We start from the raw sequence: 12,502 nt of genomic DNA, 5'->3' as shown, positions 1-12,502 counted from the left end.
GTTGTCTCAGCCTCATCGCAAAAAGAGTAGGCGGTTACCAGGCCAATTTTTTTCTCCTCGTCACTTGCCTCGTGAGTACAGCATCTTGGGCTAATTGGCACATGAAAATCTGAATTTTGAGAGGTATTTTTGCCTCCCAAATCCATTTGTAATTGCAGCCATTAAGAGGCTTTTCTAGCCATTTATACATTAATTTAGTAGAGAATTTAGCATTTTTATTTAACCCCCAGTACACCTCATCTTTTTCAGCCGTGAGGTTAACCTCTAAAATTTGATGACACATCTCACACCATTGTTCAGCAAGTATTGGACATAGGCGACGTCTAAAAAAGGCATTAACTTCTACAGCACTAAACTTATCAACCGTGCAGTCTGGATCCGTGCAAATCTGATAAGGGAATTGCGTATTAAACGGGATCAGCCCATTTATAGGATCCTTCCAAACTCTGGTTAAGTCACCAGATTCCAATTTAATTTTACTCCCCACCATGTATAGCTCCTTGACCTTCAATAGAGTTTTCCAAAAGGGGGGGGGGGGTCTAACAACTTGGGACCAACATTGGCCACCGTTTTATTAGACAAATATCTGGCTTTGACAATATCTTGCCAAACTCCAGTCTGAGTCTCTAGTGATGCTCCACTTGAACTTGCACACCACAATATAACCCCGCACAAAACTCTCACATGGACCATGGGTTAGTATACAAAGCGTAATGGACAATGCTTAACATACCATGGGATCACTTGATCCGTCATGGTACATCTTGTACGCTTTGTGTGTTGATCAACTTGATTATTTATTCTTTGACTTAGTTGTGATCAACCTTGTATCATGTCTTCTCTATGACCTATCCTTGGATAATTCATTGAATAGCACCTTGTTCATCACATCAACTCTTTGAAACCAACAATCTATGAACAATCCTTGGATAATTCCTTAAATAGCACCTTGTTCATCACATAAACTCCTTGAAACCAACAAATGAACTTCAAAAAATGCCTATGGACAAAACCTACGAATATAACTCAAGGCAACCATTAGTCCATAGAGAATGTCATCAATTACCAAAACTACACATGGGGGCACCATGCTCTTTCGCGCGGCCTTCTTCTCCTCGAGCGCCGCCTTCCTCTCTTCGATCATGGTCCTCTGAAAGAACATGCGGTGCCCCCATGTTTGGTTTTGGTAATTGATGACAATCTCTATGGACTAATGGTTGCCTTGAGTTATATTTGAAGGATTTGTCCATAGGCATTTCTTGAAGTCCATGTGTTGGTTTCAAGGAGTTTATGTGGTGACCAAGGTGTTATTAAGGAATTATCCAAAGATTGGTCATGTGAGAGTAGAACTTATTGCAAGCATGTCTTGAAGAAGAAGATTGTGTGATCATTCATGTTTACCTTCAAGACATCATCCAAATGAAGAGAGTTGGAAAGAGTCAAGGTTGATCAAGACTAAGTCAAGAGTGAATCAAGTTGATCAACACACAAAGCGCACAATGTACCGAGAGGGATCAAGCGATCCCATGGTGTGGTAAGCATTGTCGATTACGCTTTGTGTACTAACCCATGATCTTCGTGAGAGTTCTTTGTGGGGTTAGGTTGCGGTGTGCAAGTTCAAGTGAAGCATCATGAAGAGATCAAATGCTTGAAGCTTGCCGTCCATTGTGGCGACAATGGACTTGTGAGGATGTTGCGGTGCGCAAGTTCAAGTGAAGCATCATGACGAGATCAAATGCTTGAAGCTTGCCGTCCATTGTGGTGACAATGGACTGGTGAAGATGTGCGGAAGAGTGGCTCACCCATAGTGGAGTATGGGGGAGCAATCAACTAGTCTTCATCGAGCCAACACAACCAAGAAAGGTGGTCCAACTTGAGGGAGTCAAGATCGTCATCATCTAGCTCAAGTGGACCATGTGCAAGGCAAAGGTTTGCTCTTGATAGGTTTTCTATTTTACCGGTCTCATGATGGTAGTTGGGAGACCGGGTTATAGGATCGATTGCCGTACTATCAAGGTGGGCTCTCGATGAGTAGCTTGATCGTATCGTTCATAGAGAGCTCAAACCATTGCATCCTTGCATCATCTTTGTTGGTTCTTGTTTGGTTCTTCTCTTTGTGAGTTTTGGAGCTTATGGTCATCTTGATGACAAGCTCGAGTTCATCGAAAACGGAGTTCACTCGCATCTTCTATGATGTTTTCGATGTTGGAGGTTATGCCGGTTCTTCTCGGTTGGAGGTTTCACTCCTCTATTTTTTGGCATACCTCCCCTACCTCTTCTCGCTGTTTTGATGCTACTCGTCTTTCTCAATCCAACAAGCTTGAGTTTGCTCAATTCGGAGCTCATATGCAGAAGTTATGGCAGTTTTGGTTTCCTAGAGGTAGTACCGCGGCCAGAGCGGCAGTACCGCTTATCACCCCCAGCGGTAGTACCGCTATCCAAAGCGGTAGTACCGCCTATGGCCATAAGCGGTAGTACGGCTACGGTTCCGCGCTGGTACCGCCTCGATTTTGGGTCTTGCATTTTTCGTGTCGAGTTTTGCAGTAGTTGCACGGCAGTAAGGCACGGCAGTTCCACCTATAAGCGGTAGTACCGCCCTGATGGGCGGTAGACCGCCTATAAGCGGTAGTACTGCTCCGGTCGGGTGGTAGTACCGCTACTTTTTTTTGGTCCCGTGTTCTGCTCCTCCAGCGGTAGTACCGCTGGGGTGCGCGGTAGTACCGCTTATAAGCGATACTACCGCCCCAAGGTTCATGTTTGGTTGCTCCTTTTCCCTGCTTCTTCCGCCAGAGCGGTAGTACCGCTCGTGTGCGGGCTGAGCACATAACGGTTGGATTTTTCCCCTTCTATAAAAGGGGGTCTTCTTCCCCATTGAACCTTATCTCTTGAGCTCGTGTTCTTCCCCCATTGTTGACCTTCTTCGAGCTTGCTAACTCTCAATCCCTCCATGGATTCTTGCTAGTTTTTGAGGGAAAAGAGAGAGGAAATCTAGATCCACATTTCCACCAATCACTTTCTCCTCTATGTGAGGGGAACCCCTTGGATCTAGATCTTGGAGTTCTTGGTGTTCTCCTTCTTGTTCTTCCTCTCATTTTCCTCCCTAGCATTAGTTGCTTCGGTGGGATTTGAGAGAGAAGGACTTGGGCACTCTGTGTGCCCTTGCCATTGCATTTGGTGCATCTTGAGTTCTCCACGGTGATACGTGGAAGTTACAAGTTGAGAAGCTTATTACTCTTGGGTACTTGGTGCCCTTGAGCTTGTTCCTCTTGGGTGCTTGGGCGCCCTAGACGGTTGGTGGTGTTCGGAGCTCAATCATTGTGGTGTAAAGCTCCGGGCAAGCGTCGGGGTCTCCAATTAGGTTGTGGAGATCGCCCCGAGCAATTTGACGGGTACCGGTGACCGCCCCAAGGGTTGCCAAAGTGTACGGGTTCGGTGACCGCCCCCAAGGGTTGCCATTTGTACGGGTTCGGTGACCGCCCTCAAGGGTCCCTTAGTGGAATCACGGCATTTTGCATTGTGCGAGGGCGTGAGGAGATTACGGTGGCCCTAGTGGCTTCTTGGGGAGCATTGTGCCTCCACACCGCTCCAAACGGAGATTAGCATCCGCAAGGGTGTGAACTTCGGGATACATCGTCGTCTCCACGTGCCTCGATTATCTCTTAACCGAACCCTTTACTTACGCACTTTACTTTGTGATAGCCATATTGTTTCTTGTCATATATCTTGCTATCACTTAGTTGTTTATCTTGCTTAGCATAAGTTGTTGGTGCACATAGGTGAGCCTAGTTGTTGTAGGTTTTGTGCTTGTCAAATTAACCACTAGGTTTATTCCGCATTTGTTCAAGCCTAAACCGTAATTATTTTAAAGCGCCTATTCACCCCCCCCCCCCTCTAGGCGACATCCACGATCTTTCATCCTCCTCTCTTCAAGTTTGATTTTCTTCTCTGTCGCCTACATCAACTGCTTGAACCTCTCCACCTTCGTCTCCTCCTTGATGTCCGAGCGCCTCATGCATGCCTCCTCCTTTGCCAAGATCTCCTCGAACCTCTCCGCCAGCTTGTCCACCACACCTTCTCGCTTTGCCCTCTCCTCCTCCCACTTCTTGCCCCTAAATTTCTTCTAACCTTCTTTGGCGGTTCTTGGGTTGGGTCGGTAGGTTCACCGGTCTTGGCAATGAAAAGGTTCCACTTCGGTTCCACTTCGGTTGCCCATTCAACTTCAACCAACAATGCATGACGGTGAAGGACTTCTTCTTCAACTTCTTGTACACCACACAAGCACGAGTAGGCTTTAAACTGAAACAATGCATATCCGTCTAGTGAGCAACAAAATAATACATGTCCGGATAGTGATCAACAAAATTAAACCATATCCGGCTAGTGATCAACTTACTTGCTCGGTGATTTGTGCACCACTAGGCCGCTGCGCGATGAGATGCTTCAGGTGCCCGCAATACTTGCAGGCGGCCTCTTGGATGGTGTACCATCGATGGTTGAGGGACTTCCACTCATAGTTGCGGAACAACGCGTCGGAGTAGGGCGCGAAATGCTTGTGCTCGTGGAACCATATGTGAATGTTCCTCCAAAAGGTTGTGCCCTTTTCTCCGTTCCATGGACAGGATCGAGGCTAGTGGCAACCATGCATCGGATAACAACTCGTCCTCCCACATGTTGAAGTTTTCTCTTCAACCCTTCTTCTTTGGATCGCCGGCTATATCATCCGGATCATCGTTGTCGCCGTCCTCCTCCCCCTCCTCTCCCCTTCGGATGCTACTCTCCGGCGGCCCAATGCTGCTGTTGTTGTGTGCCATCGCCGGTCTGGGTGCAAGAGTGTTGCATGGCCGTCTGGGTGTAGGATTGCTGCTGCTGGTAGTTGTCGGACTTGGTGGGATCCGAGTCTTCCATCTGCCTGTCCTCATAGCCCCCTCCTCCTCCCTCGCCTCCATCATGGATGATATCGAGCATCTCCCTGTCCGCGTTGTACGCCGGCTCCCCCGCTCTCGGCATTGCAACAAATAGCATGCGGGAAGCCATCTGCTCTCCGCCCTCGTCCTCGCCCGGATGAGTGACGGCGAAGAATACTCGGAGAAGAGTGGCTCCGCATTAACGTCGACGATGTAAGGAACCATACATGTGTGGGTTGCGAGCTGCTTGGCAGCATAGTAGTACGGAGCCTTGTAAGGCTGCGGCCACGGCGCCGTCTATATTATGGGCATGCCCGTTTGGCGACGTCCACCACAGCCTCACCGACCGCCTCATCCGCCACGCCCTCCATGCCCATCGCCACCACCAGGCCAACCGCTTCTTCAGCTTCTCCTTTGCGTCATTCGCTTTGACGCGGCGATTTGCGGCATCTCCGAGCTGATCTTCCGGGCGAGCATGATACTCGAATCCTCCGGCACCTCCGCGGGCTCCATCTCCTACAGGTTCTCCGACGGTTCCATGCATCGGCGACGGAGGGAAGGAGAGGGTGAGAGAAAAGAGCAGGAATTGGGCAAAGAGCGGCTGGGAGTGAAAGAAGAGAGTGGCGGATTTTGGCGCAGAAACAGTGCGGGATGCTACAAAAGTGCGGGCTCGACCTTCCTTTTGGGTGGGCCAGGGGGCGGAGAGCGACGTTTCGCATGTCCGGACTCCCGCAAACCTCGCCTACATTTGTCTCCAGTTTGCGGGAGAAATCGTGTCCGGACCGCCTAGCGGACCGATATAGGACTCCGTTGGATGGCTTCCTCGGTCCGAATAGCGCCATCCGGAGGGTTGCGGGAGATTTGCGGGTTGGTGTTGGAGATGCCTTATAGCGATCACACCCGTCCCGTATCGCGCACAACATGATCGCTTGCGTCGGATACAGCGCTAGATATAGGCCGACCCATCATTATAGCGCCAGCCGCGCTCGCGATGAACTCCTGTAGCGCTTGTTTTGAAAATTTTGTATGGCTTTTGCATTTTCCACATCAGGCATTTTCTTGACGAACAAGGATAATAAAAAAAATGGTCCCGCAAATAAACAATAGTTCACAAATTCACAAAAGTCTTCAGAAATTTGGCAATTGTTCAACAATTTCCCAAAAGCTTCACAGATTTGAAAAAAGTTTGTGAATTTCAAAAACTGTTCCAATTTTTTTAAATGTGAATTTGTAAAAAAAACTTAATTTTTTAAAATTATTTAGTGAACGGGAATCGAAAAATGTTTGTAAATTCAAAAAAATTTCAGTGAGCAAGAGAAATGTTCAGTGAAAATATTCACAAATATGAAAGTTATTCATGAATTTGAAAATATGTTGGTGAATTCGAAAATTGTCCATGAATTTAAAAATCATTCACGTGTCTCAAAAAACATTCATGAATTTGCAAATTTGTTCCGTGAACAAGATTTTAAAAATATTTAGGATTTTGGAAATTTGTTCATGAATTTAAAAATGTCTTGAATTCAAAAATATTCATGCATTCACAAAAAATTACGTATTTGAAAAAATATTTTGTGAATTGAAAAAATGTGTGTGTATTTGTAAAGCCAAAAAAGAAACAAAAAATAAAAATATAGAAGAAAAACCAGAAAACCAACTCAAGAAAACCCTCTAGAGTCTTACAAAAACCGATCGGAACGTTCCGGCTGGTTCTGGAAACCAAGGCAAATCGGTTCCTGGTTCTAGGCATGAACGGTTGCAGTTTGCCTAAAAAAAGATCTTGTGTAATGAAAAAACGATTGTTGTTCTTATTGGGCCGCAGCCGATGTCGGGCCGCCTATAGGCGAGCGCAAGGTGATACATACTACTCCCTCCGTCTCAAAATAAGTGTCTCAACTTTGTACTAACTCTAGTAGAAAGTTGTACTAAACTTAAGATACTTATTTTGGGACAGAAGGAGTATTTCGCTGAATTTTGTACTTGTGCCGCTGGGCTGAGACAGTCAACTTTATGTGCTGAGGTGAAAAAAATTGTTATTACTCCTACCTAACAGTGTTTGTTGAAGTTAGGAATTACGATCGGCCTTTTCAACTGAGCTTCGTCCGGCAGTGCCTAATCGGCGCTTCAGGCGCCATTACTAAACCTGGCGCTCGCAGCCGCTTGCGTGGACTGGCCCGACACGCGCACGGATCACTCGCTCACGCATGCAAGCGATTTCGTTCGTTCGCCGGTTTTTGTTGGCTCCTTTGTTCCGCAACTCTGCCGGCGAGTCCGGTCCAAGATTGCAGAGCGGAAGCGAGCGTCGTAGTCGATCACACACAGGTACAGAAAGTAAATGGACATAGAGATGTAGAGGGGAGTCTTTCTTTATTAATCATCATCAACTGTACATATACAGGATGCTCTCCTCTTTATATATCTAGGGGTGGAGGGATAAGTGCCCACTTTAACGTTAAGTGGAGGGACTTGGTCTATAATGGGCCAATGACTTGTTCCATCTAAGGCCCAAGTTTTTCAACACTCCCCCTTGGGTAGTTATCCGTATATCCATGTCTCAAAACTCCGAAAAACCCAGTGGGAAAAAATATGGAGAAAGAGCACATAGTATACGTTGTTATGTTGCACGAATTGCCTCGTCAAAAACCTCGTGTGAGAAACATCAGGAAAACTCACTCAAGGGAAAAAGAGTACAATCCACTCAACTATCAAGTTGAGTACTCGATCATCGGGACCAAGATTTTAACGATGCGTTTGTGAAGTTTCTTCCCCTGAACCTTGCATCTCTCTAAGTCTCATCATACCGATTCTATGCACACATCTCTCGAAAGATGGCGTCGGTAATGATTTAGTGAACAAATCAGCAAGATTAGCACCGGACTTAGCATGCAAGATTCTCACCTCGTTCATCTTCTGCATCTCATGTGCATAGAAGAACTTAGGATTAATATTCTTTGTGGGATTACTCTTCACATAACCATTTGAATGTGTGCAACACAATCAGTATTATCTCCAAAGATAATGGTAGGGGTTTGTACGGTGCTCAGCCCACATGTCTGCTGAATGTGGCCGATCATCCGCTGAAGCCATGCACACTCTCGTGATGCTTCGCATAGTGCTATGATTTCTGAGTGGTTCGTGGAAGTCGACACAAGAGTTTGCTTGGACGATTTTCAGGAAAACACAGTTCCACCACAAAGGAAAACATATCCAGTCTGCGATTTGCAATCATGCGGGTCCGATAGGTACCCAGCATCGGCATAGCCTATAATAGATAGGTCTTGATTCCTTTTATAAAACAGACCAAGATCTTTGGTCCCTTGCAGGTAACGGAAAACGTCCTTGACACCTTTCCAATGTCTCTTGGTAGGTTCAGAACTGTACCTAGCAAGCAAACTGACGGCGGACGCAATGTCTGGCCGTGTACAGTTTGCGAGGTACATGAGTGCTCCAACTGCACTCAGGTAAGGAACCTCTGGTCCCAGAGTTTCCTCCCCCTCTTCCTTTGGCCTGAACGGGTCCTTGTCTGGCTGTAAAGATCTCCCGACCATCGGGGTCTTAGAAGGATATGCCTTATCAAATCCAAATCTTTCCAACTCCTTCTGTGTGTAGGCCGACTGGTGCACTAGAATCCCATCAGGGGAATGTTCATGTTGCACACCTAGACAGAACTTGGTTTTACCCAAATCCTTCATCTCGAATTCCGACATCAGGTAGGAACTCGCTTCCTCAATATCCTCAGGTGTACCGATTATGTTTCGTCTACGTACACCGAGATTATACATAATCCATTTTGGGATCGCCGTACAGAAACACATAGGCAATTTTTTATTCCTCGTGTAGCCCTTCTGATGAAGGAAATCGCTTAGGCGATTATACCACATCCTACCAGACTATCTGAGTCCATACAGTGCCTTTTGAAGTTGAACACTGTATAGACACGTGTTTGCTCTATCATGGTTCGGAACAGGGATACGTTCATGTACCTTCATGTACATGTTCGAATCCAAGTTACCATATAGGTAAGCAGTGACAACATCCATTAGTTTCATTTTCATGTTCATATTTACTGCCATTGAGATCAATTATCTAAAGGTAATTCCATCCATGACAGGGAAATGAGTCTCCTCAAAATCGACACCTGGTCGTTGAGTGAACCCTTGAGCGACGAGCTTTGCTTTGTACCATACTACCTTATTATTTTCATCTCTCTTTTGAACAAAAACCCACTTATGGCCAACAGGGCGTATGTGGGGAGGAGCTTAGTCGAACCGGTCCAAACACCTTCTTTTTGTTGAGAGATAATAATTCAGCAGTAATTGCCACATGCCAATCTTTCCAATCTGACCTTTTCAGCGAGCGTGTTAGGCTCAGGGTCAAGATTTATGATTGAGGCAATTTTCTTAGCAAAGTTAATGTCGACAATCACTGTTGCTCGGTCCATGGACTCTCCCGTATTAATATAATTTATGGCCATTTTGTCATGGGGCGCATCTGGCGCTGACCCTTGCTCTACCAAATTTCTCATTCTAGGAGCAAGGTCCTTTAGCTTTCCCGCGCCGATGTGTGCGCACACATCTCCGCTGGGTGTTTCCTCTATGGGAAAGTTTAAGCCCGGAATTTCGTGCACTGAATTTTCCGTACTTGTGCCAGGTCTCAAACTGGCTCCCCATTTCACTTAGGGGCACTTTGGTGACAGGCTTTGATAAATCTCTCTTATCCTTCTTCGCCAGGCGTCCCCGAGTACTTGGGATTTGAGAAGCCGGATTTCTCGTCCTTTAGGCCTATGGACGGGAGCGGGTATACCATCATTTCCTTTTGGTATTTCAACCCTTTCCGGTGCATTGCACACTTGCACATGCGACTTTGTCACGGTCTTTAAGTCACTAACGTGGTCAGGCAGTTGATTTGCTAATGACTGCAAATCTATTATCTTTTGGACTTCTCTCTCAGTCTTAGCAGTGTGCGAGTCATGAGCGTGGATTCCCGTGGCTTGCCACGTGATTTCTCGACTTTTAGCATCAAGGGGTTGATTCTCTCCCCCTAAAGTCGGAAAAAAAATCCTCATCAAAAATGCAATCAGCAAAACGAGCCGTGTGACAGTCACCTGTCATGGGGTCCAGATACCTGATTATGGAACAATCTCATAACCAACGTATATCCCCGACTTACGGAGCGGGCCCATTGCTGATCACTGGGGTGGTGGTATTGGTACATATACCTGGCAACCGAACCTACGAAGGTGGGAAATTTTCGGTGCCGACCCTTGCGCAAGCTGAACATGAGAGTGGATGTTGTAGGCCGACGGTCTAAAGTTGATGAGATGGGCCGCGTGTAACACTGCGTGGCCCCAACATGTAGTTGGTAAATTACAACCCTGAAGGAGCGGTCGGGCAATGAATTTAATTCTTTTAATCAATGCCTCGGCAAGTCCATTTTGTGTATGAACATGCGGTACTGAGTGCTCAACTTTGATTCTCATTGCCATGCAATAATCATCGAACGCCTTTGAAGTAAATTCTCCGGCGTTGTCCATTTGAATAGACTTTATACGATAATTAGGGAAATTATTCCTCATTTGTATGATCTAAGAGATCAACTTTGCAAAGGCATGGTTCCGTGTTGACTGTAGGCAAACATTGGACCATTTAGAGGAAGCATCAATGAGCACCATAAAGTACCGAAACGGCCCCTTGAGGGGCTGAATTGGACCACATATGTCCCCTTGGATACGTTCCAAAAACGTGGGGATTTCATCCCTCACCTTGAGGGGCGATGGCCTAATGACGAACTTCCCCGTGGCGCATGCGGAGCATACGAAATCATCGGGATTCGAGAAGTTCTTCATGTTAAAATTATGACCATGTGAGTTGTTAATTATATTTCTCATCATCCTAAGTCCGGGGTGGCCTAACCTATCGTGCCAGAGGCAGAAGAGTTCAGAGCTTCTAAAAACAGTCTTGAGGGTAGTGTACATGGGCGGTGCTACTATTTTAGTGTAGTATAAGCCTGTGTCAAACGAAGGAAGCCTTTCGATAACGTGTTTACCACTTGCATCCCGCTTTGTGATGAGTAGGCACTCCTTGCCGTTTTCATCATCGGTCTCAATATGGAAACCATTAGCGCGGATGTCTCTAAAGCTCAAAAGAGTACGAGTCGACTCCGGGTACAGCAACGCATCATTAATGATCAAAGTTGTTCCCATAGGAAGTATAATAGTGGCTCGTCCGGAGCCAACTATATGCGAACCGCAGCCGGCGATTGTCATAATACTTCCCGGAGATTTTTTAATAGACTCAAAGTACTTAGTTTCTCATAAAATGGTATGTGTGGTGGCGCTATCGGCAAGGCACGTTTCCTCCATTCAGGCGCCACACGCATTCTAAAATATGACATCTAATTATATAATATAGCGAGGAAGAAGCTACATAAATAATAAGTGCACATATTTCAGAACATAACAAGCTATCATAATTAAATAAAGGAATAAATGGATGAATGCAAACATCATCCAAACGCCAAATGATGAATAAGGTTTTCGCTCTAATAGAGTACAACCCACTGGAGATGAATGTATCAGTTTAATCTAGGGAATTATAAACAAATGGGAAACAAAGAGAGTAAATGAGGGGGCCATTTTCTCTAGTCGAGATGTCGAGGCGGCTAAGCATCTCCACATAGGAGAACTTTTGCCAGGATAACATCACCATCGAGTTCGTGTGTCATGGAAGGGCGACGCCAATGGCTCTACCGTGGGCACCTATAAGGCGTTGCCGTAGGAGCCGACGGTGCTTCCCTTAGACAATGTAGACACCCCCAAGCGGTTGCGCAACAATGGTTCTACTCCTCTCCATGGGGACAAACAATGTGCTCTAACCTCTCGAACCACCCTTGTGGGAGCGATCTAAAAGACTAGGGCACTTCGGTCTGTATGTACACATTTTACGGGGTGCCACGGAGGTGGAGTTTGAAGAAAGTGCAGCAACCGTGCATTCACCCTAGGAGTGGCGGCGACCATCTGGGTCTCCAAGTCTATCGCCCTAAGTCATTCAGACTCGAGGACAACCTCCACGTTGAATGACAAGGTGAGTACCCTAGCCCATACACTGTCCGCGCATTCACCCTAGGAGTGGCGAAGACCATCTGGGTCCACGAGCCTATCGCCCTCTAGGGTCACGCGAACCCGAGGATGATCTCCATGTCGAATGCTCGGTGGGGTAGTAGAGTCCCTTGTGGGCCAACTCGATGGACTCCCGGTTTATTGATTCCGGCCATCAACAATTATCAAGTGGTTACATCAGGTAATCCACGACATAAAAGTGATGATGATACATTTTATTCATCAAAATGACGTTCCGATATTTATAACATGCTAAAATATGCATTACATAGCGATTAAGAGTAAGCAACAATTAATCTACAACAGTAAAAGCACATAACAAAAGCATGTACATGAAAATAGCATGTTAAGCACGTCCTAGACGTTAAAAATTGGCCCTAACATCAAAATCCCGAGACTCTTTTATGCCTGAAATTGTCTTTTTAGCTACAACTGACACGTCCAGCACTCTATACGCAAAATAATTCAACAGGAATAAAGT

The sequence above is a fragment of the Triticum aestivum genome, chromosome 1D (genome assembly GCF_018294505.1).
Source record: "Triticum aestivum cultivar Chinese Spring chromosome 1D, IWGSC CS RefSeq v2.1, whole genome shotgun sequence".
Classification (NCBI taxonomy): Eukaryota; Viridiplantae; Streptophyta; class Magnoliopsida; order Poales; family Poaceae; genus Triticum; species Triticum aestivum.
The sequence above is the reverse complement of the archived record's forward strand: the minus strand, read 5'-3'. Positions refer to the sequence as shown.